Here is a 25,791-nt window from a genome sequence, read left to right on the forward strand (position 1 = left end):
GAAAGATCGGTCTGTATCTGGTCGTCTGGGTTATGTTCCGTGGAGACTGCGTCTGGCTCTCCTGTCTACGGAGGAGAATGATAACGTCAAAAAAATAAAGGACTCCTCTGGACAGATGGATCTCTCTGTCTGCCACCAGCAACAGCTGACCAGGAAGAAGGTGTTTTTTTTTTTTTTTTTCGTAATCTTTGGCGTTGGTTTGTGTGTTTGCAAAATAAATCAAAAAGTTGTGAACAGATTGGCATCAAACTTGCAGGAAAAGTAGGTAATGACGTAAGGAACAGATGATTAAACTTTGGTAGTGACCCGGAAATATTTATTGATTTTTGAAGAATTTTTTAAATCGTTCGGCTAATAAGGTCAATGAACTCAGGTGGGAGTTCAAGCTGCATGAATGACCATGACCGTACTAGCGGGTTTACATACAATGTACACTCACCAAACTAAGTGCGTGCTCTGTTCGGGCAAGGTACCATGCAGCTGGAAGCTGATGACGTAAACAAAAGGCTTCGAGATCTAGATATTGTCTAGAAATCTACATGTATGTGTGTATTGGTAGAAATTGAGTTGCTGGCTTGGTGGAGGTCTGCGCTCTCTGACTAGTCTGAGTGCTTTTTTACATGATAGTTTGGTTAATTTACAGTTTCAATAACCTCATCAGCAACTAATACTATTATGCACTTGTCAATGTAATGACTCACCCCACTACCCCCGGACATGGGTGCGTCATTTCCTCGTTTGGTCCGTCAAATTTGTGACCCAGGTGTGCGTCATTTTACCAGCTATGTCCGTCAAATTTTTGACCGAGAGGTGCGTCAAAATCCCATCATTGTCGTCAAATTTTTGACTGAGGGGTGCGTCATGGTACGTCACTTGGCTATGGAAAATAACACGCATTATTCTGAACCGAGGGGTGCGTCATGGTATGCACTTGGCTATGGAAAACTGCACGCATTTATTTTGCACGCTACCAGTACCGGATACACGTACGTACCGCGAGTGAATTTACAGTGAGCGCTTTCCCGCGGCAAGTGAAAATCAAAGTCGGGAAGCGTTTTGGAGTAGTCCTAAGAGGGAAAAATGCTTGCCCGAATCTGGCAAGCAAATGATTTAATAGCCACCCTTTCTCCTCACATTTTCTTTCCAACAAACTCATGAAATCACGCATACTCAATCTCAAGCCAGACGGACTGTTTAGCGATATAACGATTTCAACCTCACAGTACTAAATAGTAAAATCAAAGATCGTATACGGAATTCCGTATACGATCTTTGGTATACCGTTGCGTGGTGCGTACTGCGCGTACCTGCAGTATAGTAGCAGGCAAGTCGAGTGTTAGTGGTACGCGACTCGCTCGCTAACGCTGTGCAAATCGCAAGTGAGCAGCGTGCTCGTTATTCCTCATCGAACGTACATCGTCCATGTGTTGCATTCAACCGGACTAGAAATGGCCGCGCACATACAGCGCATCTGTATCTGCAGACAAGTCATGGCCAGGTGACTATGGATTGCGTGCACATTGTACATTCGGAATATCGTAGTAGCAGAGTGATGTACGGTGAATGACGGTACGGTGCTTACAGGGCCAGGGTAAGGGAAACTTGCCGAAACTTTGACAAATTGTGTTTACGAACCGAAAGAAAATGAAATTGCGTGAATAAAGCGTATGCAAAAATCCTTTCAGTATTTACGGGGTGCGTCAAATGTACCGAGGATGTCCATCAAGAAAGTGACCTAGGTGTTCGTCAAAAACCCTGTGTTGTCCGTCAAAAAAGTGACTGTGGTGTTCGTCAAAAACCCTGTGTGGTCCATCAAAAAGTGACTGTGGGGGTGCGTCAAAAACCCCGTGTGGTCAGTCAAAAAATGACCATGACGCACCCATGTCCGGGGGTAGTGGGGTGCGTCATTACATTGACAAGTGCATTAGTGTAAAGTACTAACCAATGCATGATGCCATTACGAACACAATAATCAAGAATGAAATCATTGCCATAAATATTGGCGAATGCCTACAGAAAAAGTGCTTATGACTTGCTACTCGCTCGCTACTCCCCGATATGAATGCACGTATTCCTAGCCTACAATAAATGCACATGCTAAGATTAGCAGGCCAGTCCATTCTGATGGAAAGCTGACATTAAATGCTAAAATGCGTCCACTTGGGAGAAACTAAAAAAAAAGAACTTAGCGCTAGTCCCCGAAATTGCATGCATCTACAAATGTACATATTCTTTGCTTGAAAAGGCAAGTCCATTGCTGAAAGGATGTTTGATTTTGTATGTAGATATCAAACACAACTTTGTGTTTGATTCTGATCAAACGCAAAGTTTTGTGTGATACAGTACTTCCATTTGATGTGAAGCTGTGTTCAGTCGCAAGTCAAGTTTCTAGCATCGGGACCCAGCCCAGTAAGCGTTACAGAAGCTAGCAAATTATACTCTGACGGTAACAATTTGTTTCTGCTGGCTAATTTCAGCAGAATGCATTTAGCTGACCCCCAGAACTTGGGCCAGTGTAGGGATGGGGTTGGGAGGTTCAGTCTCAGCAGAGCAGCCTGCTCAGTCTAGATTTTTAGTTGAGATGAGGTGTGCCATTACCAAGACCCAGGGATCGGGGGGGGGGGGGGGGGTGGTTATGCTGCAGTTACTGTTAAATACATTTCAAATGAACCTTTTACAATAAGTAAAGAAGTGCTGTAAGAGAAGGCAGGAGGATAGACACCCGGGGCTATAAAAATGTTGTATTGTTCACTTGCAACAGACAGTTGGTCATAGACAGTTGACATGTTGTACAAACAACCATTAAAAAGTAGGCTTACAATACTACAGTCGAGCTAACATTATAAGAACCCGAGATGCAAGTGTACAATGTATAGCTGTACAGTATGTACAGTGTAGGTGACTATTCTGCTCTTCCAAATTTTGTCAGTAGAAAAACAAATAATAATCCAACATCATGTATGTGTACAGCTGTACTTGTTTTATTATGTAGTTTTTATGTATGATTATTGTAGTAGATTTTGCACATGATGTCCTGTTTTTTTTTTTTTCATGCCTACACTGTAGAATATTGCCATATTCTTAGACATGGCCAACATACATATTTGTACTGTATTCTGTTTAGTCATGGTACAATGTAAAATTGGGAATGACCATGGAAATAATATATATAATCAACGAGACCAGTAGCCAATGGGGATACAAGTTTGTAGGCAATGGATGATGAAATGTCCATTCATGCAGCTTCATGTACATTGTACATTGTACATGTACTGTACTGTATACCACACATACTGTACTGTAGTACACATGGAGAAATTTCAACAGTGGAAAAATCCAGTTAACTTTTTTCATCTTTCTCATTTTTTTCCCCTAAAAATTCAAATGACATCTTAGTCTGCATGTCAATCGAGATTTAAAGTAATTTTGAAATCCATTATCTTTTTTAAAGGGACTGTACAGTACTGGTTGAGGTGGGGATTCATGTTTTGAACATTCCTAGGTGAGATAATGAGAAACCTCTTCTGAAATATGAAGGAGCATGTAATTTTAAGGATTCAACGTTTATTTGATGAAAATTGGTTTTCAAATAACGGAGATATCCAAAAAGTGATAATAATAAAAGACTACAGGCCATGCCTTTTATTAGGATCTCTTTGTTTCACCTTGTTTTTGGATATCTCAGCCATTTCAAAACCGATTTTCATCAAATAAACTTTTGATACCCCTTAGAATTGCATGCTCTTTGACATTTCACAGACTGGTTTCTGAATTTCTCGCAGAACGTTATGAAGGAGCATTCAATTCCAAGAGAAATTCAATGTTTATTTGATGAAAATTGGTTTTGAAATGGCTGAGATACCCAAAACAGAGCACTACTAATAAAAGGTGGGACCCACGTTTACATGTACTACTGCTTTGTTATACTTTGTTTTTGGATGTCTCGGCCATTCCAAAACCAATTTTCATCAAATAAACTTTGAATTCCTCTTAGAATGGTATGTTCTGTACTATTTAACAAGTGGTTTCTTGATATCTCGCAGAAAGTTAAAAGCCCATTTCTCAACTCCACCAATACTACATATACCATCCCTTTAACAACTCACAGAAATGGTGCCTTCTCACTCTATTAAAACACAAACTTGGTGTACAGTGTACTGTAAATCATCTCAAAGGTTCAGTTGTACATTGTATACCATTGTATAAGTGTCCATGTGGGAAATTCAGGGAATAATATTCCTGCTATTGCATTGCAATTTGCTTTGCATTTTTACACCACTGCTACACAAACCAACTTTTGTATCTCTTCCATAGAAGTGTACAGGATACATTTTGAAATATTGTTCATCAGCTGGAATTGTAATCAAATTTGAGTTCGAAAATTATTCCCTGAAACTACAGATTTTCCTCATGAAAAGGGATACATGTAAATTCTTTTAATGTACAGCTGTACATTGTATACGTACATAATGTACATTGTACTTACAAGTACGTGTACAAGTGTACATGTAATACAGTGTACACATGTACTTTGTTTGCATGTCATCAGTGGGCTTCTCAATTATCAATTCAACCATTGGCAAAATTGTCTTAAAGGGACACAGTCCTCACGAAATTTAAAAAAATATGTTGTTGTTAGTACCTCCATTGAACTACTTTTACCAAAAACAAACTTTAAAATCACCAAATAAGCTCGTACATTTTGGTTGAAAAAGTGTGACTCTGCATGGTGAATATGCTAATGAGCAAGTATTGGCGGAGAGTCATACGTCGTCGATGCACAACTCTTCCCAGCCGTGTTCTGCTCGTTATCCGTACGCTCCCTAGTTTACCCGGATGCATGAAGACGTTGGTGGCTACTCCGACTCGTATTTGACATTGTTTCTACGTTGTGTGTGTGTGTGTGTGTGTGTGTTTGTGTGTGTGTGTGTGTGTGTATGTATTGTGTATCATATTCGCACGTGTGGACGGTACAACTAGATGATAGATCTACGGTAGATACGCGTACGCACCCCGTACGCGGTTTGCCCTTCGCACTTTTCCAGTCTCAAGCGCAGCTGCAGCCCTACCTGTCGCCGCTCATGCATGTTCTATAGTACGTACAGAGTGTACATATTTGTAGGTAGAAACGATTCTACACAGGCCTGCTAGTACACTACAGGGGCGACCGCATTCAGCGTCGTCTGGTCAGGCTATCTTACATCAGTAGTTTTGCTCGAATCGTGCAGAAAATTTCCCAGGAAAATCCTTTTTTCCGTCCCAGACCAACAAAAGTATCGTTAAAGGTGAGCTGTATGGCTGGGAAATATCGGTACAACGATGCCGAACATAAGAAACTTAGGGCCTACAAAATCTCGAAATCGTGTTGTGACCTACCTGTGCGTGGACAATTTGTGAAGCGATGTTTTTACGTGGACCGGCAGGCTGTGGCCCTCGGTTATAAACCGAGAAAACTCCTGAAACCAGATGCAATCCTGACCATTTGCTCACATGAGTTATAAAACAGAAACACCTCGAGCATCGACTTCGAAGAGAACCGAGGGAAAAAAGCGTAGAGAGGTAAGGAAAGTGGCTAGCTATGTTTAATTTACCGTGGGCCTGCAGCCGGGGTTGGACTGCAGTACAGTGCCACTGAGCTAGCTGCTGCCAGTGCCGACTGGACATGCACGGCAAAGTGGAGCGAAATCATATCCCTACGACCCCCTGTTTTTATCCTTCCCGGCTCACGTCATATTTTTTTTTCGAGGAAAGGCGATTATCTGACTACTTACAGAAATATTGAGATACAAACAATATTTTCTTAAGAATTCGACTCTCTCATGCACAGGTTAGCTTCGGTTTGAATGCCAAAATTGACTGGACGGAGTCGAGTGTACTGTGTATGTATACATTGGTATGGTAAGGATTTGCGCGCGAGAGTGGTTTCTACGCTAAGAAGTATGCAACACGGACGGAAGCTAGAAAACGACCGTGCCTATTTGATGTCAAGTTCATGGTATATTTGGTTTAAAAATACATATAAATTTATGTTTACAATATTAATTTTTCGTAAATTATATATATCTAAGCTTGAAATATTTTGTTTGAAATTATAAAACCACAAACTTTCACATTATATGATAAAATTGCAACTAATCATTTGAACACTTAAATTGGTTTTTAGAGGCACGGCTGTCAACTTGGTGAGTAGGGCATGCACTACGTAGCATCTTTTTGCCGGCTCTTTCACGATCGCTTGCAGGAATTATTTTTCAAAAATCGCGTACGGAGACAATTTTTGATGTCCAAGCGTATAAATTGGTGAAAGTTTATATTTTTTACTCTTCTTAATTATCAGAACAGTGAAAATCTCAGGACTGCTTCCCTTTAAAAGGTCCCAATTAGCAAAGTACTGTTCTCATGGAATATACATGTATTGTATACAAGTACAGTGTACATACCGTACAGCTGTATATGTACAATGTACATGTACAGTGTACACGTCCGTACACTATGATGTATTGTACATGTAGTATTAGCTGCCTGCATACAGGTATGAGATGTTCTATGAGAGGCTGTATGAGAGAACAGTAAGGGACTGAAAAAAAATATACTGTCACAGTACTTTTACATTGTATACATGTACAGTACATGTACTATACATTTGTAAAGAAGTGAATACATTTATCTGTTTGCATAGTTTTATTTTATTTTATTTTATTTTATTTTACCTTTGTCCTTTTCCTGTACAGTACATACACATACAGTTACTGTAATGTACCTGTATATGAGCTCCCCTGCAGAAACATATTACCAATTGTGAGTTCTTCAGTGGAGAGATTTTATTATCGTATTAAAGTTTAAACAATAACAATGTTTGTTCTGCTTTGATAATTTTGCTTAATTTAATCTCAGTATTGACTGGGGCAGATTATCTTGTGCATAATTGAGCCCCATTTATTTTCATTTTTCCATAAACAGTATTCATTGTCATTAAGAAAGTTGCAATGTACATTGTATGTATTTGGTCTTCTAAATTTATGTTTTCTGTGTTTCACATGCCAGAAGAAAGTGATATTTTTACAATCATGATTTTTTAAAACTTCATTTGATTGAGTGCTTGTTCACTAGAGATTGTAAAAGAAATGTAATCATATACTTTATTTTCATATATTTTATTTTCATTATGGTCAATGTCTATCATGCACATTTCTACCTGTGCAATGTACAATGTACCTGTTTTACTGTGTATGTACACGTACATTTATCATAAATGCATGTACTGGTACTGTACACTGTACAGTACCGGTACCGATGTAGTATCAAAAATTGAATATATATTATACAGTGTAATGTATGGGTACAGGGAATTCCACAAGTTTTTTTTTTTTAATGTTTTTAAGAGACGTGCTGAAATATTAACAGGTTAGAGAGTATTGATGACATGCCCAATGGAAGAAACTTGCTTTCTGCTTTGCAATAGTGAGTAAAATGTGGGTAATTCTGTGAAGTTGGGGCACAAAGTGTTACATTTTAGCATAACTCAATACTAATTATGCTATACATATATTCTTTATAGGCTTTACATTTGTATTGAGACCATACATTTTCCTGGAAATTTTGTGCCATTCAGACTCAATTTTGATGAAGTTATTTTAAAAAAATGTAACGGTGTCCTGTAGCATCGTGACGTGTCCATGTAGCATCGTGATAATTAAAATCTGGTCCTAAAAGACAAATTAATGCAATTAGCTTGACCAAAATTTGGTATAATATGCATAATTACTAGATTAGTCAGATAGCTAAATATCTTAACTCTATTTTCCACAGTTTTACTTTTACAAGAAAATTACACAATGTGTCACTATGCTACACGGTGTCCACCAAATGTAACAAAAAAGGACACCGCGTAGCATCGTAATACATTTTGTAATTTTCTTTTAAAAATTAAAACTGTGTACAGGAAATTTGAGATATTTAGCTGTCTGACTAATCTAGTAAATATGCATATTGCATCAAATTTTGGTCAAGCTAATTGCCACAATTTGTCTCTTAGGACCAAATGTTAAAATTTCACGATGCTACATGGACACGTCACGATGCTACAGGACACCGTTACATATTGTTTAATAACTTCATCAAAATTGAGTCTGAACGGCACAAAATTTCCAGGAAAATGTGTGGCCTCAATGCAAATGTAAAGCCTACAAACAATAAATGTATAGCATCATTAATATTGAGTTATGCTGAATTGTATTTTTCAAATATCACGATGCTACATGGACACTGCCCCAACTTCATGGAATTACCCATGTACATTGTATCTGCCAATGTGCTATTTTTTTTCATCCTTTGATAACACTATTCTGAATTCAACAGCTCATTCTGTATGGTCAAATGAGCAAATGCAAAGCAAAAAATAGCACCAGAAAGCATCTAGAACTCAACGGTTTCCAAGGCTCTCTCAACAGCCGGAGCACACCCTGTACACACATTTGTACATGTACAAATTGTACGCTGTAGGCCACAAAAGAGTTTTGCAATAGAGATATGGGCTGTACTGTATGCATGTGTATGCTTACAGTTGTACAGGTCTGTGAAACTTATTTATTATTATTGTTATTATTATTTTCAAGATAGTGCAACATGCTAATATTTTAAGTTGTAAACCATCAGGGATGTGTTTGTGTGTGTGTGTGTGTGGGGGGGGGGGGGGTTGGGGTTGCAGTGTGGGAGATACAATGTTGTATATTAATGTTCATATTGTTCTCCCCTAAACAGATTATCCTTAGATACATAGTCATGAGTAATTTAATTACTCTGAGGCTATAAAAGATATTCCTACTTGTACATTGTATAAGAAGTTCCTGACTCAGTATTTTTTACTTTTTCTTTCTCAACATGTAAATCAAGCAGGCTGTATGTTTTCCTACAATTCAGTTATTCCTCAATTTAATACAACAGTCTGTTTATTGTGTGCAGTATTAGCTGTTCACTTTTCCCCTGAGTTGCCACAGTTTTGCAATTGTTATGACAAAACTGTGCTTTATTCATGTACAGATTTGTAGTTCAGTAGCTTGTGAAATTCATAAGTACGGGGTATTTCCATCCAGAAATGTATTCCATTTACATGTATAAAATGTACAGTGGTAAGGATGGTTAATAGGTCAAATAAGTTTTTCATTGAAAACATGGCTTTACTTAATGTATGTTATCCATAGCATGAAGAGTCAATTTAATGCATTAGTTTCCACAGGAATTTTGCAGCAGAAATGATGATTTTGTCACTTTGATCATTCAAAGTTACTGGTATTAAAGACTCAGAGCACATCTGGGTCATGGCTCTCTGCAATGGCTTGACTTCAGTAGTCTTGTGTAGAGACCCTCTGCCTGCTGTTCTTGCAGTGGCTACAATGAGAGATCCTTTGACAAACTGTGTACACATGACTTAAAACTATATGAGTTGAAACTGTAATGATTGTTGTTTTAATGTTGAAATGAAATGAAAAATAAAACATGTTCTGCATGTACAGTGTTTAAAGTACAAGTCTTCATAATACTGAAGCACACTATGGTTTTCTTCCTCCCATGCAGGTGTTGGAGAAGCACCTGAAGACTCCCATGAGCTACAAGGAGATCCTTCGAGAGATCCAGGAGAACAACCTCAAGGACATCAAGTGAGTCAGGGGAGATGCCTGCTCAGCTGGCTGGTTGCCTAGCAACCACTAGCACCCTGAATGGGGGTGTTGTGGGTTGGAATTTGAGTCGATTGAGTGTGTGACGTCGACCATTCATTGATACAGCACGACAGATTTAGATCTCTTACACGCACAAGTCTATTAAACAATCCATGTGGGAGTACTATATAGATATTCGTATGTGGTTACCATGGTAATTGTTGCCATAGGCAGCTGCAAAAAACAAGTGACTAAAATAAGCCTGCAAATGTGGGAGATGGAGATAAGTGCATATCAATTTTGCACACTGTTGTGTACAGAGGACATAATCTCTATACCATACACACAGTTCAATGAAAGTATATTTTCATACAATGTAGATGGAATATTGAGAAAATTATGCAAATTATCCCAGTTAGAATCAAATCATTCTGATACTCTTGCATGTTGAATGTGCATTCCATCCAGTTTAGACAGTGCTCAATGAATCTTTTCTGCTAATAAATTATGCAAAGTTAATTTGATAGTTTTGTGTCTGCTATTAAGAAGTGCTTGTGAGTCTTTCAGAATATTTGTTTCCCTGAGTTGATTTTAAATCACAAGCCTTGAAAACCAAATGAAGATCACAGTGTAACTGTATGCATGATGTAATGAACATTAAGGCTTGTGGAATGTCGGTGAGACCAGTATACTGAGAATTTTTGCCATTCAAGAAAGATGATATACCGGTACAAGTAAAGATTAGCAGGTTTTTGTTTTCTGTTGTAGATGCTGTCTTCTTTGAGGAAATATCATGTGCATGCTGTTCGTCCTGTAACTCTCAAATATATGACATTTGCATTCTTATTTTATCTCGTATCAGTTGTGTTGGTTGAAAGACATTGAGTTTTGTCCGCTCTGCACTATAAAAATTCTGAATGTTTTTAACAACTCTGTATTTATTCCCTTCCCTTTACTTGTCCATACACTTGCTGACTGGAATGGCCATGTAGAAGGTAAAGAAGCTTGTTTCTCATTGTTCACATTTGCTGTACTTTGTAATTGTGAATTAAAGATGACTTTTTTTACCGTATTGATGATACATTTTATACATGCAATGCCCATGTTGTGTTTGAATGTGTGTGTGTGTGTGTGTGTGTGTGTGTGTGTAGTGCTGTATGCGGGTGTTTGTGTGTGTACACGTGTATGTATGCTTTACAAAGTAATTGTACCTGGGAGGGAGTAATGTGATTTTCATATTTTGCTTTTGTCTACCACAAAATACATGTAATAGGCTGAAGAAGTCACACCATAGTTGGTTTAAATCTGGCATGATGATATTTCCGAGCATTATCATTTATCATCTCAATTTATTGTGGATCATTGGGCATGAAGAATACAAAACAGTGTCCTCTCATTTGAAGATCATACTGTAACAGTTCGATAGATGTGGTGACAAATGATATTGGGGGAGGGGGGGAGTGGAGATGAACCACAAGGGGTTAATGTCAGTCACTTGTGTTTCAGGGATTTGTGATGGGGCAGGCTACCACAATGGGGTTGCACCCTGCTCTTTGGGAGGAGAAGTGAATTAATTGTAGGATGTCTTCACATGCACAAGCTGTGTTTCTCTCACCCACTTAGCCATCCCCCTGTACAGTACTATTGTACATGTTCGTGTGTTATCGGAATGACAAGCTGTTTTATCTCCTTCTAGAGGGTATTGTGCAAAAGCAGATGTTTCTGAGCTGAGCTAGAACTTCACCTAAAAGCATTTTGTGGCAAGACAGGCATGCCAAGGAATGAGCCACCTTCTTACAACTCATGTTGTATACTGTAAAAGTGGATATTTTCGCGCGACTAATTTTTCATGTTTGGCCAGGTAAGAAGAGTTTCGCGTGTTTCTAATTCCGCGGAATCAAGGCATCAAGTACTGGAACATATGGCACATAAAAATATTTGCGTGCTTTTATTTTTCCCTAGCTTCTGGTTGCGCGAAATGCGCGAAAATTTCGACACTGCGAAAATTTCCACTTTTACAGTAAATCTATGTTTCTCTCATTCCATCACAGTGGCACTGTTCCCTTAGCCTGTCTCAATGCGATGCTACACTCGGGGTCCAGAGGGCGTGACAGCACATTCTACAAAGTGGGCGGTCTAATGGGCGTCTATGGATTGCGGGTAAGACCCATCACTCTGTATAACCTTTGAAATTTTATGGTAGGACAGGGGTCTCGGAAGATGGAGAGATATGAGATGGTGTTAATCATTTGTAATAGAGCATATTGAAGGTGTGTGTGTGGGGGGGGGGGGGAGGGGGGTTGTAAAACGTGTGTGTTGTGTTGCCTTTGAATGCCTTTGAATCATTTTTATGGAAAGGGACTTATATAAAAAACAAAACCCTAACATGAATATTGGGATTCAAGGAATGCAGAGAAATTAGTTTTTTAAAAAGTCATTCTTCTAGGACATTAAATGAGTACACTATTTTCCCTATTTCTCCAGAAGACATGGATAATGCTAATGGCTTGAATTTATTTTATTATCACGTCAAGGGAAATGCGTGGATATGATTTGTGAAATTCATTCTATGTTTTGCTTTCATTACATCACTATTCAATTTTTCTTCATTTAGAGAAACCCTATTCAGTATATTTGAGGACACTTCCTCTTTAGATAGTACGCATGGTAAGCAGTGACTCCAGAGGCGATCCATTCAAGATCCACATTGCTCGAAACACGCCATTAAAAAAAGAAAGAAAAAAAAAAGATGCTGCTACATATACGTGTACAGTACATTGGTCATGGAACAGATGTTTGACAGATGCTACAGCCTTTCATATGCACACCATTACGTGAAACACGCTATTTAAAACAAAAAACCAAAACAAATCTTTTTTTGCCATTCTGTAGGCCTGAGGCACATTCTTATTTTGGAGTTAGCTGGCTACTACCTGGTGATTTACAATAGGTAAAATGGGGAAGACATAACTTGGTGCTGATGAAAAAGCTTGGCAATTTACAGATACTGTAAGTGCCTGGCACATAAAGGCTTAAGTTGCAGCCAATTGTGATACAACTTGAAAGCAATCCCATTTCCAGCTCACTAGAAAAAGGATGTACATGTACATGTACATATTGTACAGTACAATTATTTCTTGGTGAGCTAAATGTTCAATCAGATATCGCATTACAGTATGTAACTGTGAATAATCCATACATGTCTCACACTGTAGAGTATGAATTGTGATTTTCTGTACAATCAAGAAGTTTTCTGTGCATATCGCTATGAAGTATGGATGTTCCAGTTTTGGTGACTAGTAATAGGCAGGCTTATCTTGAAACTTTGCTGGCTTCCAGGAAGCAGTTACATTTGTAGCGAATGAAACTGTGACTGAAAGATTGCCACATACCGGTACAAACTTGTACATTAATATGCATTCTGGAATAGCATCATTACCTATGTGAAGTGAAAGGGTGTGTTTTGTATGGTGAGATATATTGTAGTGTTGCACATTGTAATTACATGTATGCGTGGGCGACTACTCATGGAGAAATGCCAGTGTCAATCAGGCAAAAGCTATCTGGTGCAAGTTGCGGTAAAAGTTGCTCAATGTCATACCGGCACTAGTACATAAAGTGTTACATTGAGACAGGATGCACGTAGAAAGTCTTCCCCTCTACCATTGCTGAGACACATGTGGGCTTCTGTGTTCACATGCCTTTCTATGATTTATCAAATACTATCAAGTAATCAACAAGACAATCAAGAGAAAGCAAAACAGAGCTTCAGGACCTCTGTTTCATATTGAGTAGTTCTGAAGAGCACTGTAGAAACGATCAGTACGTATTGTGAATGATTTCTTCCAGTATGGGTAGAGTCATATGGTGATGGACATGCATGTAACCGTTAACATTTTACTTTAACCTCTGACAGGGGATTGTAACCTTTGACAGGTGATTGTAACCTTTGACCCTTTGACCTTTGATTTATCCTCAAACAAGGTCGACTTGCCCAAGGAAGCAGCGGCCATGCTGGAGATGCACTCGGAAGATGGGACAGATCCCCTCCCAGCTCACCCAGCTGATACCGCAGCTGATGACGGGATGGACAAACCTTATGTACCCGTCAAGAAGAGGCGTGAGTTTACTTTACTTGACCCCAACCTTCCTCCGTATTCTTCTGATAGCTCCGAAGAGAAACCCTCCTCCATAATCAGGTTGACCGTACAAGATGATATTTAGTAAAGTGAAGCAAGCAGAACAGAGAATATTTCTTTGGAAATTAGGCAAAAGACAAAAGACTAGTCACAAGTGAAACATTGATATGTTGATCTGAATGACCTTTGCAACATAAAAGAGATGATGTTGACATAGCCTTGTATTCAGTTTCTCATTTCGTGCTTACAAATCTCCATTATATTTTATGATTTTTTTTTGTAATTCTTTGAATTATTCATACCAAAGTTACATTGTATCCCTAGTTGTAATGACTCTGCCCAGATAGCTTTAACCCATTGAGGACGGGCTGATATTGTTACAACACACATTTCCCATATACACCTGCTGGTGTATACTAGGGACTCGTCTTCAGTGGGTTGATAAGTTTTGTAAAAAAATATATACACTGTACTGTATAGGCCATATATTTCGCAAGTCTAAATTTTCGCAAATCAGGAATTCCCCATGATTTCGCGAGTGGTTAAATTTGCGATCGTGGAGTCCTGTACTAAACGGAGAGTTAATGTACACGCGTACGTCACATTCACATCGGGATCGGAGTCAATATTTTTGCGTGTCTTTAATTTCGCGAATAGCACCTGACTCGCGAAATTTGTGAAAATAAAAACCTCACGAAATATTCGGCGTATACAGTTTAAGAAATCGATACGACTGTACTGTGATTGTAATTTTTCTTAGCAGCTGTGTGCATCCTACCAGAGAGAGCCCACTACGCCATACCGTCCATTGAGCGCTTCAAGCGTGACCATCCGCTGGACGGCCGCGGGAGCGCCACGAACGGCACCGACGATGGGGAGGCGTTGGGTCAGACCAGCGCGGACGAAGAGCGGGGGCACCGTGTCCTGAAGGTTCACAGTCCGTCGTCCCACAGACACCGCCGGAAGCAGGCAATTGTGCCACGGATCATCCTGAAACCGCTCAAACCACCTGACAAACCTGAAGGTCAGTGACCAAAGAAACCTTGATAATAAGAATAATAATAATGATATGAATTATTCATATAGCGCTTAGTACAAACATGTTTCAAAACGCTTTACAATTATCAAAAACAAACCTACCAACCAACAAACAAACATAATCAACTTCGAGTACAAATAATCAACTATACATAATCATCAGTTCTGTTCTAAAAATAAATGGGTTTTAAGTTTCTTTTTGAAAAATGTCAGTTTTTATCAGTTTTTGTGCACAAGCTTGGATTAATTCTTCAGAATTAGGTGGTTCCGTACAAAGAGCATTATCCCCATATGCCATGTGGTAATGCAGTGTATTTGTTATCAAACAGAGATTGTTGTGGCTTATACAGGGCTCAAAATTAGTGGTTGCCTGGTCGCGCAGGGCCACTAAAAAAGATTTCCAAAAAGGTCATCCTATGATGGCCCAGTCAGGCATTTCAGACTCAAAATGGATTGTTATGTTTCCGTTTATTGCGAGCAACCAAAATTTAAGATTTAAAGATTTTAGTGGCCCAAAATGGTCACCAGAGAACAAAGTGAATATTGATCCCTGGTTTAAAGCACCCTATCCTTTAGCAATTTATCAATTGAATCACATTTGAATTGTCTAACCTCCAATGCCCTTCACAGTGTACATTTTCATTCATCTAATGCATTCATCAAATATTTTGCACAATGTAAGCACGAATTAAGCACTTTGTATCCTTTAAGGAGAAATATTTATCAAGTTTTAGCCCTTTTATTTATCAAAAATCTCCTCTAAATTGGTTCACAAAGAGTCACTGCTACCTTTCTTGTAGAAGATCAGCTTTCATTTTCTTGGGATGGTCAATTCCAACATGATGTGAAGTTTTCAGTTTTCACTCTTTTGATTAGGAAGTTATGTGTGTGCTGTGACTTTGATATGCAGATATGCATTTGGAAACCATTGATGTTGATCTGACTAGACCTTGGTCAGGGTTATAAAAAGAGTCCTGTGCTTCCATGTTTTTCTCCGTGTGAATAGGCATACACCGTGAGTCAATTGTTTTTGAAATTCATGTGTCCTTTGAAATCAATGTGTAACTAGTTCTGTAGATCTAGTAGGTACATATGAAGGGAAACAGACATTTGGTAACTGATGTTTGTTGTCGTGGCTCTTTTGACATCTTCAAACCAAGAAATTTTTTAAAATTGAACAAAACGAGAAGACAGGGAATAGTTTTCCTGGGCCCTATTTTATCAAAAGATAAAATTGATTTTGAATTCCCTTACCACTCAGGCTGCCGTAGACTTCCTGTTGAAATCAACTATATAATCAATTTTAACTCTTCATAAAACAGGGCCCTGGTCTCGCATTGCAATTTTCTATGCATTTTGACACCACGGCTACACAAACTATCTTTTGTATAGCACCTTTCTTCCATAGAAGCTGAAATTGCTGATCAAATTTGAGTTGGAAAATCATTCCCTGGAAAGAGCAAGTTTTTGAAGTTTTGAAGAAACAACTTGATGATAAGATAACGTAATGTTAGAAAAATATCCCTTAATCGTAAAATTGATAAGTGTGCGTCAATGTTTGCTCACCAATTTTGATATTATTCAGGCAAGGAAGACGATGCTGCATTCAAAGCCAGTCCTGAAATAGACACCAGACTCCCCATGCTGCCCAGGTCTCAGACCATCAGTGACATCCTGGCCTCGCTTCCCGGCTTCAGCGGCAAGGTGAGACCCCCAGTCCCACATGCTGCTTTCCAAGTTGGCATGTGGACAGTCGGATCTTGTAATATGCCCTGTCCTTTATCCACACCTCCGAACCTTTTCGAATTTGGGGGAAGGAATCCAAATTTTGACCATACCCAGCTCCTATTTTAAAAGCCTATTTTTCTTGATGATTTTACTTTAAACACACTCCTCCTATGGGAACTGCTCTTCCTTTTCTTCTTTGAGCCAAATCATCCCTATATATCAGTCAGAAGGTGGGGGGTCTGTTTGTGTGAAATTTTATAAGAAACTGGTCTGAAGTCGATGGGTGCCTTATTTTTGCTTCTTTTCCTTACTGTTTTCCTTGCCCTTCTACCAGTATGAGCTATTTTCATCATCTTTTTTTCCCCCTGTTGTTTACCTATTCCTCAGATCATTCCCCTTTCCATCATTTCATACTCTTTGTTGCAATTTTTCTATTATCATTTTCTGCCAAGGTTGTTGCGGTTGGTTTGTTTGTTTGTTTGTCTGTTTGCAAAATAATTCAAAAAGTTGTGAACGGATTTCAATGAAATTTGCACTAAAGGTGATGATGACGCAAGGAACGGATGATCAAATTTTGGTAGTGATTGGGGGAAATTTGATGAGTTTTGAAGGATTTTTTATCTTTTGGCAAATAGGGTCAATGAACTTGGGAGGTCAAGCTGCGCGTATTTGAGGTTTGCGTACGCGCGATAGAGCGCATGCTCTGCACAAGACGCCGTGGTACATGCAGGAAGCTGATGAGGTAAACACAAGGCTTCTTCATCATTAGTGGGATTCACACGTACATTTCTCAAGATTGGGATCTCAATCGGTATCCCGCTATTTTGGAGAGAAATTTGGCAATTTTCAGCATGCGTGTATTGGTGGAAATGAGCTGCTTGGCGGAGGTCTGCACTCTCCGAGTGCTTGTCTGGTTTCATTATATTCATTTGGTGTTACTACCAGTACTCACTCACAACAGCATCACATGTTCTTGTTCGTGCAAATGTTTTGAAAATTTTTGACATATTGTAAGGTACATATTTGTGTCTATTGTTCACCACACATGATACAGGAGGAGGATGGCACAGCTGGAATAGGAATAAAGATGATCTAGAGAGGGTGTTTTTTTTTTGTTTATATATAGGGTATGACCTAATTATGTCATAATATTCTACTTGTAAGTTCAAGAGACACTACTATAGTGGCAGGCATTTACGATGTAATATTTTACTAAGAGTCCAGTGATTTTTGGGAAACAGTATTCAAGCACTTCCCAACTGACAGTGACGAAAAGCTGTATGAATGGACTAAATAATACATTTTATGCTATTGTATTGTTTGTTCAGAATATGCTAAATATTTCGTATGCATGATGTTGAACTGCTTATTTATTTTTTTCTTTTTATGCAGCCACGACGAAGACACAAGAAGAACAAGAAATATGGCTCGTGTAAGTTGAGACTCCAGTGTACATATTTTCTTCTTCTTTCATGCAGTGTATTTGTAGGAAATATGATACATTGTATGTGTATGCTCAAGTGTATATATCGATTGTCCACAGTAAACCCAAGTGAGGGTTATGACCACCAGTTCTCTGTGGAATATTTTTGAAACATGTGAATGTATAGAGTCACATGACATCAATATACAATCTAAAGATGAAGTATTTATGTTCCAGGGATTTAGATGGTGTGTACAACACTATGAAGTTTTTAACCTGAGAAATACCAAAGTTATTTGTGTTCAGAGTTTCAGTATGTACAGTATGAGCACACTTGTGCGCTTAGTTGTGAAACTCTCCCATTAAAAACTTCACGCCAAACCCCTTGTCATGTACCACAGCTGACAATTTTAGAGTTTTTGAAATATTTTTTGTCGCCTACAAATTGGTATAAGTCCCTTTGTGTCATGCCATTTACCAAGTTCTGTATTCAAGCACTTGATGTTTTAGTATCACAAAAACTAAAGCGGTGTAGCATGTCTGGAGTAGAATTGTATCTATTTTCCTCAAATTAAATAGTTTGTTGAATGTCTTCTGTCTTTGCAGCACCCTATCTAGACTTCAAGAGGAGACCCCATGTAGACCTTGAAACACCCAATTCAGTTCTTGCCAATGTTAATCTCAAGGTAAGCTGGTTGAACTTTTCTCACTGTCTCGGGGCAACTCTGTTCATGTGAGATACATTGTACTAAATGAATGATGACACCAGATTAACATAAGTTACTCTTATTGTTTGCATGAAATACATGTAAAACTTGTCTTGGGGTTGGGAGAGGGTTACGTAAGGCATGGTGCTACATAACTTTTTTTTACCACTTGCCCAGTCGGGCAGGCAGATTTTCAAATTGTTGCAGAACACTTGCCCAAAAATGAATTTTACTTGCCCAAAGAAAAAGTCAAAAGATATAAGAAACTGAAAATCACTTGTGAAGTCAAGGGCTTGATAAAACACAATCATTTGAATAAACAGCGCATGTGCAGAGTTACAAACTTGGTTCGATAGAGTGTTGGTGTTGGATTGCATTGACACTTCTTCATGTAAGTGTTAGAAAGTAAAGGTGGCTTCAAAACATTTTGCTTGCCCAATTTGGGCAAGCATTTTTTTCTTATTGTTCCAAAACACTTGCCGGACTTAGTTTTTTACTCGCCCCGGGCAGTCGGGCAAGTGCTTATGTAGCACCCTGCGTTAGGGTTGCATCATTGTAATTGATTCTAAAGCTGATATCTACTACCTGCAACATAGCTTTATCATAGTTTTCATAGCTACATAACCCTAACTTGGGGTAATTGCTTCTTATATTCCAATGATGTCTCTTCAGCCAACTTAGGGAATGAAATTAATTATCTGATTATTTTTTTGATGGCAAGGCCTTGATCAACAAGCACACCTTTGCCAGCCTTCCGTCTCACTATCAGTACCGCCTGCTGAAGCTTCTCCCATCTAACGATCGCTACAAGGGCAGTGACAACTGCCTCAGGTGGGTTAACCCTTTATCTACCACGGCACTGTAAAAGCTTATGGTACTCGTTTATTTAGTAGCATTCAGATGATTTCGTCAAACATAACCTAATTGTATCTGCATCTGCCCCAAATTACTGTATGTTCGTGGTGGTTTCGGCTGTGGTATGGTGTTTATTGTCTTCCTGATCAAATGAGCACCGAGAATGAGCTGTTTGGGCAATTTGCTGTGATCTGTGCTTCTTCTTTCTTTCTTTCTTTTTTTTTTCATATCTCGTGGAGTGTTGTCACGAGGCTTGTGCTAAGGAATGTATGTAGTGCAGTGCCACTCAGTGTTCAAATCAGTTTCTTTAGTACCAGTAGATTGACATCAATGAAAAAGAATGGTAGAAGTTTAATTATTAGTCTCACTTGAACTGTGAATGTTAGTAGATGTAAAGTCTTTGATGGCATTACACTTTGAATAAAGGAAGTGTGCTGTTTGTACATTTGAACTGATTGCTGTACTCTTTGTTCTATGAGTGGTAATGAGATTCAGGATATTCACAATAATGATGGCAATTTTGATGTGTTCTAAAACAATATCATAACTATTTTTACATTGGTGCAGTCATCTCACCATAATCACCATCATTGCTTCAAATCCGGCTCTGTAGCAATGCAATCACAAGACCTATTTCAATTGAAGTTTGAATGTAATTTTTTTTTTTTTTTAAAGAATTGATTTTGTTATTTCATTTCTGTAGATAGGAAAATAGAGAATGGAATTAAATACTGGTAAGGCTGGAAAGGCTCGGAAGAAACTGAAGTTGAGGTTTATTAAAAAACTTTCTTAAACAGAATTTGGACTTAGCATGATTTTAATGCGTGAGCCCTGTATAATGAGAGCTGCCCTTTGCTGGATAGTCATTTTTTTTGTTTGTATATATGTTCTTAGGCTTGGAGCATCCGCCCTCGACAATGAGTTTTTTGCCCGGGCGTGCACCAAGTGGCGAGAGCGCCTGGCCAGCGGAGAGTTCACCCCGGAATCACAGGCCAAGCTAAAGGCTGAACTTGAAAAGGAGCGGGCGAGGCTCGACCCCTGGAAGGTACTGGGACCTCAAGCTTGTCGTCTTCTCCTTCATTATCTTCTTTATCTTTTCTTCCTCCTCCTCCTCCTCCTCTTCCTCTTCTTCTTCCTCCTCTTCCTCTTTCTCCTCCTCCTCCTCCTCTTCCTCCTCTTCCTCCTCTTCTTCCTCCTCTTCTTCCTCCTCCTCCTCCTCTTCCTCCTCTTCCCCTCTTACCCCTTTCCCTCCTCCCCTCTTCCTCCTCCTTCCTCCTCCTCCTTCCCTCCTCCCCCTCCCCTCCTCCCCTCCCCTCCTCACTCATCCTCTTCACCCCTCCTCTTCCTCCTCCTGCTCCTTGTCCTCCATGTTCCTCCTCTTCTTCATGTTCTTCTCTTTAATTTACAGCATTACACCAATTTTGAGAAGATTACTCATCATTGCATTTGTGATCCTATGGACAAATCACTGCTATAAATCTAAATCCTCATGAAGCAACCCCATTGTCAAAGATTCCTTCAGAGTATTGATGAGTGTAGATTTGAAAAAGGATTTGTTTGTTTTGTTGTTGTTTTTTTACTATTTATTTTTGCTAATGTAGTCATCTGTGCATTAAATGACTGGCATATGACTGAACAGTTTATATTTCATTCAAGATGATCTTGCTTGTTCTTCATTATTGTCTTTCCAGGCAAAACATTTTGAACCTGTATGGGGCCAGTCCAGTGTACCTGAGCTGCAATCGAAGTTCCCAAGCCCAACCAAGTCGTCGAAAACACCGCCAAAGATCCACAAGTCATCTTCAAACTCATCTCCGTCTGCCACAACCTCTGCCGCGACCGTAACCAAAGCGTCGCCGGCAAAGCCCCAGAAGCACGTCGTGGTGAGCCACAAGACGCAGGAGGCACCAGCGAAGATCATTCTCAAAATTTCAGTACCCAAAGATGGGGTGGCAGGAGGGGTCTCCATCTTGAAGACATCATCCAAGGATCTCAGCCGCACAAAGAGCAGCAGTAGTGGCAGCAGTGTCACCAGCAGCAGCAGCGGGTCGTCCGAAAGTGTGAAAGCGACAATACTGACTCGTCCGAGCATTCCGCCCACAAATGCGGCGGAATTTTCGTGTAGCACGCTGCTGTCAACGATGGCTGCCGAAAGTCAACGCCAGCGTGCTGCAGCGGGCGGCACAAATGTCACCAAGATCAATGACCTCATGAAGCGGAACGCTCAGCTAATACCCCCAGACCTGTCAGTGAAGCGGCCCTCAGACTCAGAAGAGTCCCCAGAAAAGAGACAAAGAGTCGATTCGGAGGGACAGAGCGGGCAGTTGAGGACCAGGACTCTTGCACAAATCAAAGCCCAGACGCAGGCCAAGCAAGGCCAATCACAGACAAGGACTCTTGCTCAGATTAAGGCGCAGATGGCGGCCAAAGCGCATCATGGCCAGACAAGGACGTTGGCCCAGATAAAGGCCCAAACAACCGCCAAGTTGCAGGCCAGATTGGTGCCCAGCAATGCCCAGGGTGTTGCCAGGCCGGTCAGCCACTCCCCGGCCATCCTGGGACGGCCTCGGGCGACATCCCACAACTGGATGAACCTGAAGTCCATCGTGCCGAGCAACGCCACCGCAGTGAGTAGTGGGGCTAATACCAGGGTGCATATAGAAGGCGTATCAAGTGGGGAAAGCAAGCTGGCCACTCCTAGTAAAGTATTGACAGTAACGGTATCGAATTCAACACAAGGCCAGCCAGTGGTGCAGACTGTTAAGCCTATAATCATTAAGACCCAGCCAGGCCTGAGTGTTGTACTAGTGTCTCAGTCCAATATGAGCTTGCTACCCAGCAATACAGCCAGGATATCACAAGAAAACAGCCAGCAGTCTAATGTGAAGACGACTAACTCTGTCGCAACTTTAGTCTCCAGTGAAGTGGGCAATAATTCCAAGACAGTAACATACATAACGCTCCCCTCCAGCAAGGCAGTAGCAAGTGTCACACCCCCAAGCACAGTGACCAGTGGCTCGTCCAGTGCTTCACAGGCCAGTGAGGTGACCACACCGGATTCGCCCAAAGTGTCCCAGATATCGTCGGCGAGTACCGAGAACCGCACTGTGAGCCTGGTTCACGGGAAGGTGAGCGTAGCCAACGGGGCGACGGGTCACAACGCGTTGAGCAGCTCTATCCAGCTACCCTTGAAAGACTCGACCCACGGCCAAGTGACCGTGGCCAAAGTGGTGCCGCTGTCCAACAACAACTCCACCGTGCAGAACACGGTGTGCTCGTGCCAGAGCTCCGTCGTGATGGCTGGCCCAACGACTACGAGCAAGAGCAGTCTGCTGCCCTCGGGTGGCAAGGACAGTCCGGAGGGCGCCACGCTCGCCGGGGAAGTGCACATGTCGCCTGAAGGCTATGGTGATGTGCAAAGGATGTGGCGCATTCTGCCACAACGACTGTATAGGCCCGTCAAATCTATGTGTGTCCTGCCTGATAAGGTGATGAAACGTGACGTGGTAGGCTGTTAAACTTCTCTTGTTAGAGCGGTGTAGTTATTCTGTTTCATTTCAACAAGGTTTGTGGTATGACTGTATCTCCTGTGTCCTTTCTGATTCAGACTATTCTAATTGTTTGTAGCATGTTGCTATTTTTTTTCCATCACAGCATTGTCTTTTGCATATTGTGATGTGTGGACAACGCAAACTATCATGTGAGTAATTTGTATTGAACAGCTCAAGTCGACCCCCTCTATGAACTGACATTAACTTTATTAAACCAAAAAGTCTGATTTACTTTCGATATTTGTGATACAGCACTTTTTTTCCTAAATGCAGAGATTTAAAGCACAGTACTTATTATTAATCAAGACTTCATGTTACGAGAAGTGACACTTTGATAATGTGACATGTGCAATGAAACTCATTGGGGTTTGTAGATTTAAAAGAGCAAAGAGTGTTAGCAAGCAGCTATTTTAGAACCGTGTAGTAATAGCAGAGATTTGTGTCCTATGGTTGGAATGTATTCTATATTATTGATGTAGCAAAAGGTACTTGGGTGCTACTGATGTATTTATTTCTCCCCCCCCCCCCCTCCTTCCCAACTTGCCTTATCAAGCCAAATACTGTAGTTAACCCAAAACACAAATATGAACAGAAACATAATTAGGTAGATATAACAGAGTAGGCAGAGTTCAAATGTCACCCCTTGCTCCTCCCCCCCCAGAAATACTGAATTAAAAAAGAAGCACACCAAAGATAAAATTATTTGAACAGACAACCCTGTATCAGCAATATGTATTGCATTGTAAAATGTACACTTGTGTACCTAGCTTGTTTTTTGTTGTTGTTGTCTTGATCGAATGTTTAAATTGTTTTGAGACAAGCTTGATGCATTGCTGTTAGGAACAAATAAGGGAAATACAGTCAAAACTGTCTATAGTGGCCACCCAAGGTAGACGGAAAAAGTGGCCATTATAGACAGGTGGCTGCTATAGACAGATTTCTTAACATGCTTTTTCTCTTGGAGGGAATTGTTTTTAGTTGTCGTATGCGGCAGGTGGCCGCTGTAGACAGGTGGTCACTAAGACAGAATGGACTGTTTGTAATTAAAATGCTCCTGTGCAATTCACTTTTCGTTGTGGTGAGCTTTTGTCACCCTGGTAACTGTTCATGTGGTCTTGTAATACCCCGATCGTGGAGGAGACATGGCCTGTCTACTCGTCACAAGAGGGAGAAGACTGATCCTTTTGCCATTATATGCAGTATCTTGATACTGCAGCTAAAAATCATTCAACATTAATTTTGAAATGAACCATGTTTGCAACCTGGCGTTTTCTCAAATAGATTATTTGTTGCCCCACTAATGGAAAAACAGTTCAGTAAAGCCCAAATGCCAAGAGTGTGTAATGTGTTTATATTTAGATATCTAGCAGACTCAAGGAGAATTTGCTTATTAAAATGTTTTCTTTTCTTTTCCTGATACAAGAAGAGAAATTGGAAGTCAACAACCATAAATGTTATTTGTGAGCTCCGTTACAATTGGAGGAAGATTATCCATTCTATGAATATGCCATGTTGTGCAGAGGGTAATTAACCAAGTCTTTCTGATAGGCAGTCTGTCTGCATAGAATGTCAATGGCTGTTTGAGATGGAGGGGTTGGGAAGGTCGAACTAACCTCTCTACTGTAAAAGTGGATATTTTCCTGTGAATAATTTTTCACTAGGTAAGATGAATTTCCCAAGTTTTAAATTCTGCAGAATCAGAGCATGAATTACTGGAACATATGGCATACAAAACTATTTGCTTGATTTTATTTTCGCGCTGTATGGATGTGCGAAATACACAAAAATGTCCACTTTTACAGTATTCAAGTTCTGGACAGACCGTCCCGTGTCCCACATGTTGACCATCTGAAATCCTTGAGATGAAGATTCTGCCAAAAGTCAGAAATTCCAAAGATTTTCAGCTGACCTAGTGTCGTTGACTGCACTAAGAGAAGCAGATGTGTACAGGTGCTTTGATCATTGAAAGAGAATCACTGCAGAGTTTGGTTCTGGCATTGTTCTAGGGGTGAAGCTACATTTGTACATGTATGGCAGTAGATTTCTACTATCTGTGGCCAAATTGTTATGCTGTAAAAACTGAAATTATCATCTGATCAACTTTCTGCACTTGCCCTGTTAAGAGGGATTTCGCATGTTTTTAACTTCACGGACATTCACAACAATTGAGCGAGATCTTCAAAACATCTCACAGCTTCCATGGTGACTTTGGGTTTTTGCAGGTAATTGGTGTACGTTGAGACAGCAAAGTCACTCATGCTACAGGACTTGCAAAGCTCAAACGTGAAGAAAACTACGGATAACAAAAGAACAAAACAGTCAAAAATTGACACGCTTTTATTTTCACACCAGTCTCATGTCACACGAAATGTGCAAATATTTCCACATTGAGAACTGGAACTATTCTAAGAAAAAACAAGAAAAAGACCATTAAAAAAAATTATTGTGTAATTCAGCTAAAATTATAAGTCATCTTTTGCAAGATATTTAGTACATAGAGCAAAGGGTTATAACATTTCAGCTTGAGATCCCCCAAAACTGCATGTGTAGGCCTTTAAGGTTGAACTTGATCCCCATTATCAAACCTTAACCTGTACTGTATTTAAGTAGCCAGGATGAAAAATCTAAAATAATCTCCCCTGAATACACACAGACTTTCTTTCTTTCACTACTTCTTGTGTCTTCCAGTCACCT

The 25,791-nt window shown here is 40.0% G+C and overlaps 1 pseudogene; it reads left to right on the forward strand.

Moving 5' to 3' along the window:
• LOC139716474 (uncharacterized) overlaps nucleotides 1–25,624 on the forward strand; it is a 26,447-nt pseudogene extending 823 nt beyond the window's left edge.
• Nucleotides 25,625–25,791: the final 167 nt, after the last annotated feature.

The sequence above is a fragment of the Diadema antillarum genome, unplaced genomic scaffold (genome assembly GCF_040938485.1).
Source record: "Diadema antillarum isolate AM-2024a unplaced genomic scaffold, OU_Dant_1.0 scf00000065, whole genome shotgun sequence".
Classification (NCBI taxonomy): Eukaryota; Metazoa; Echinodermata; class Echinoidea; order Diadematoida; family Diadematidae; genus Diadema; species Diadema antillarum.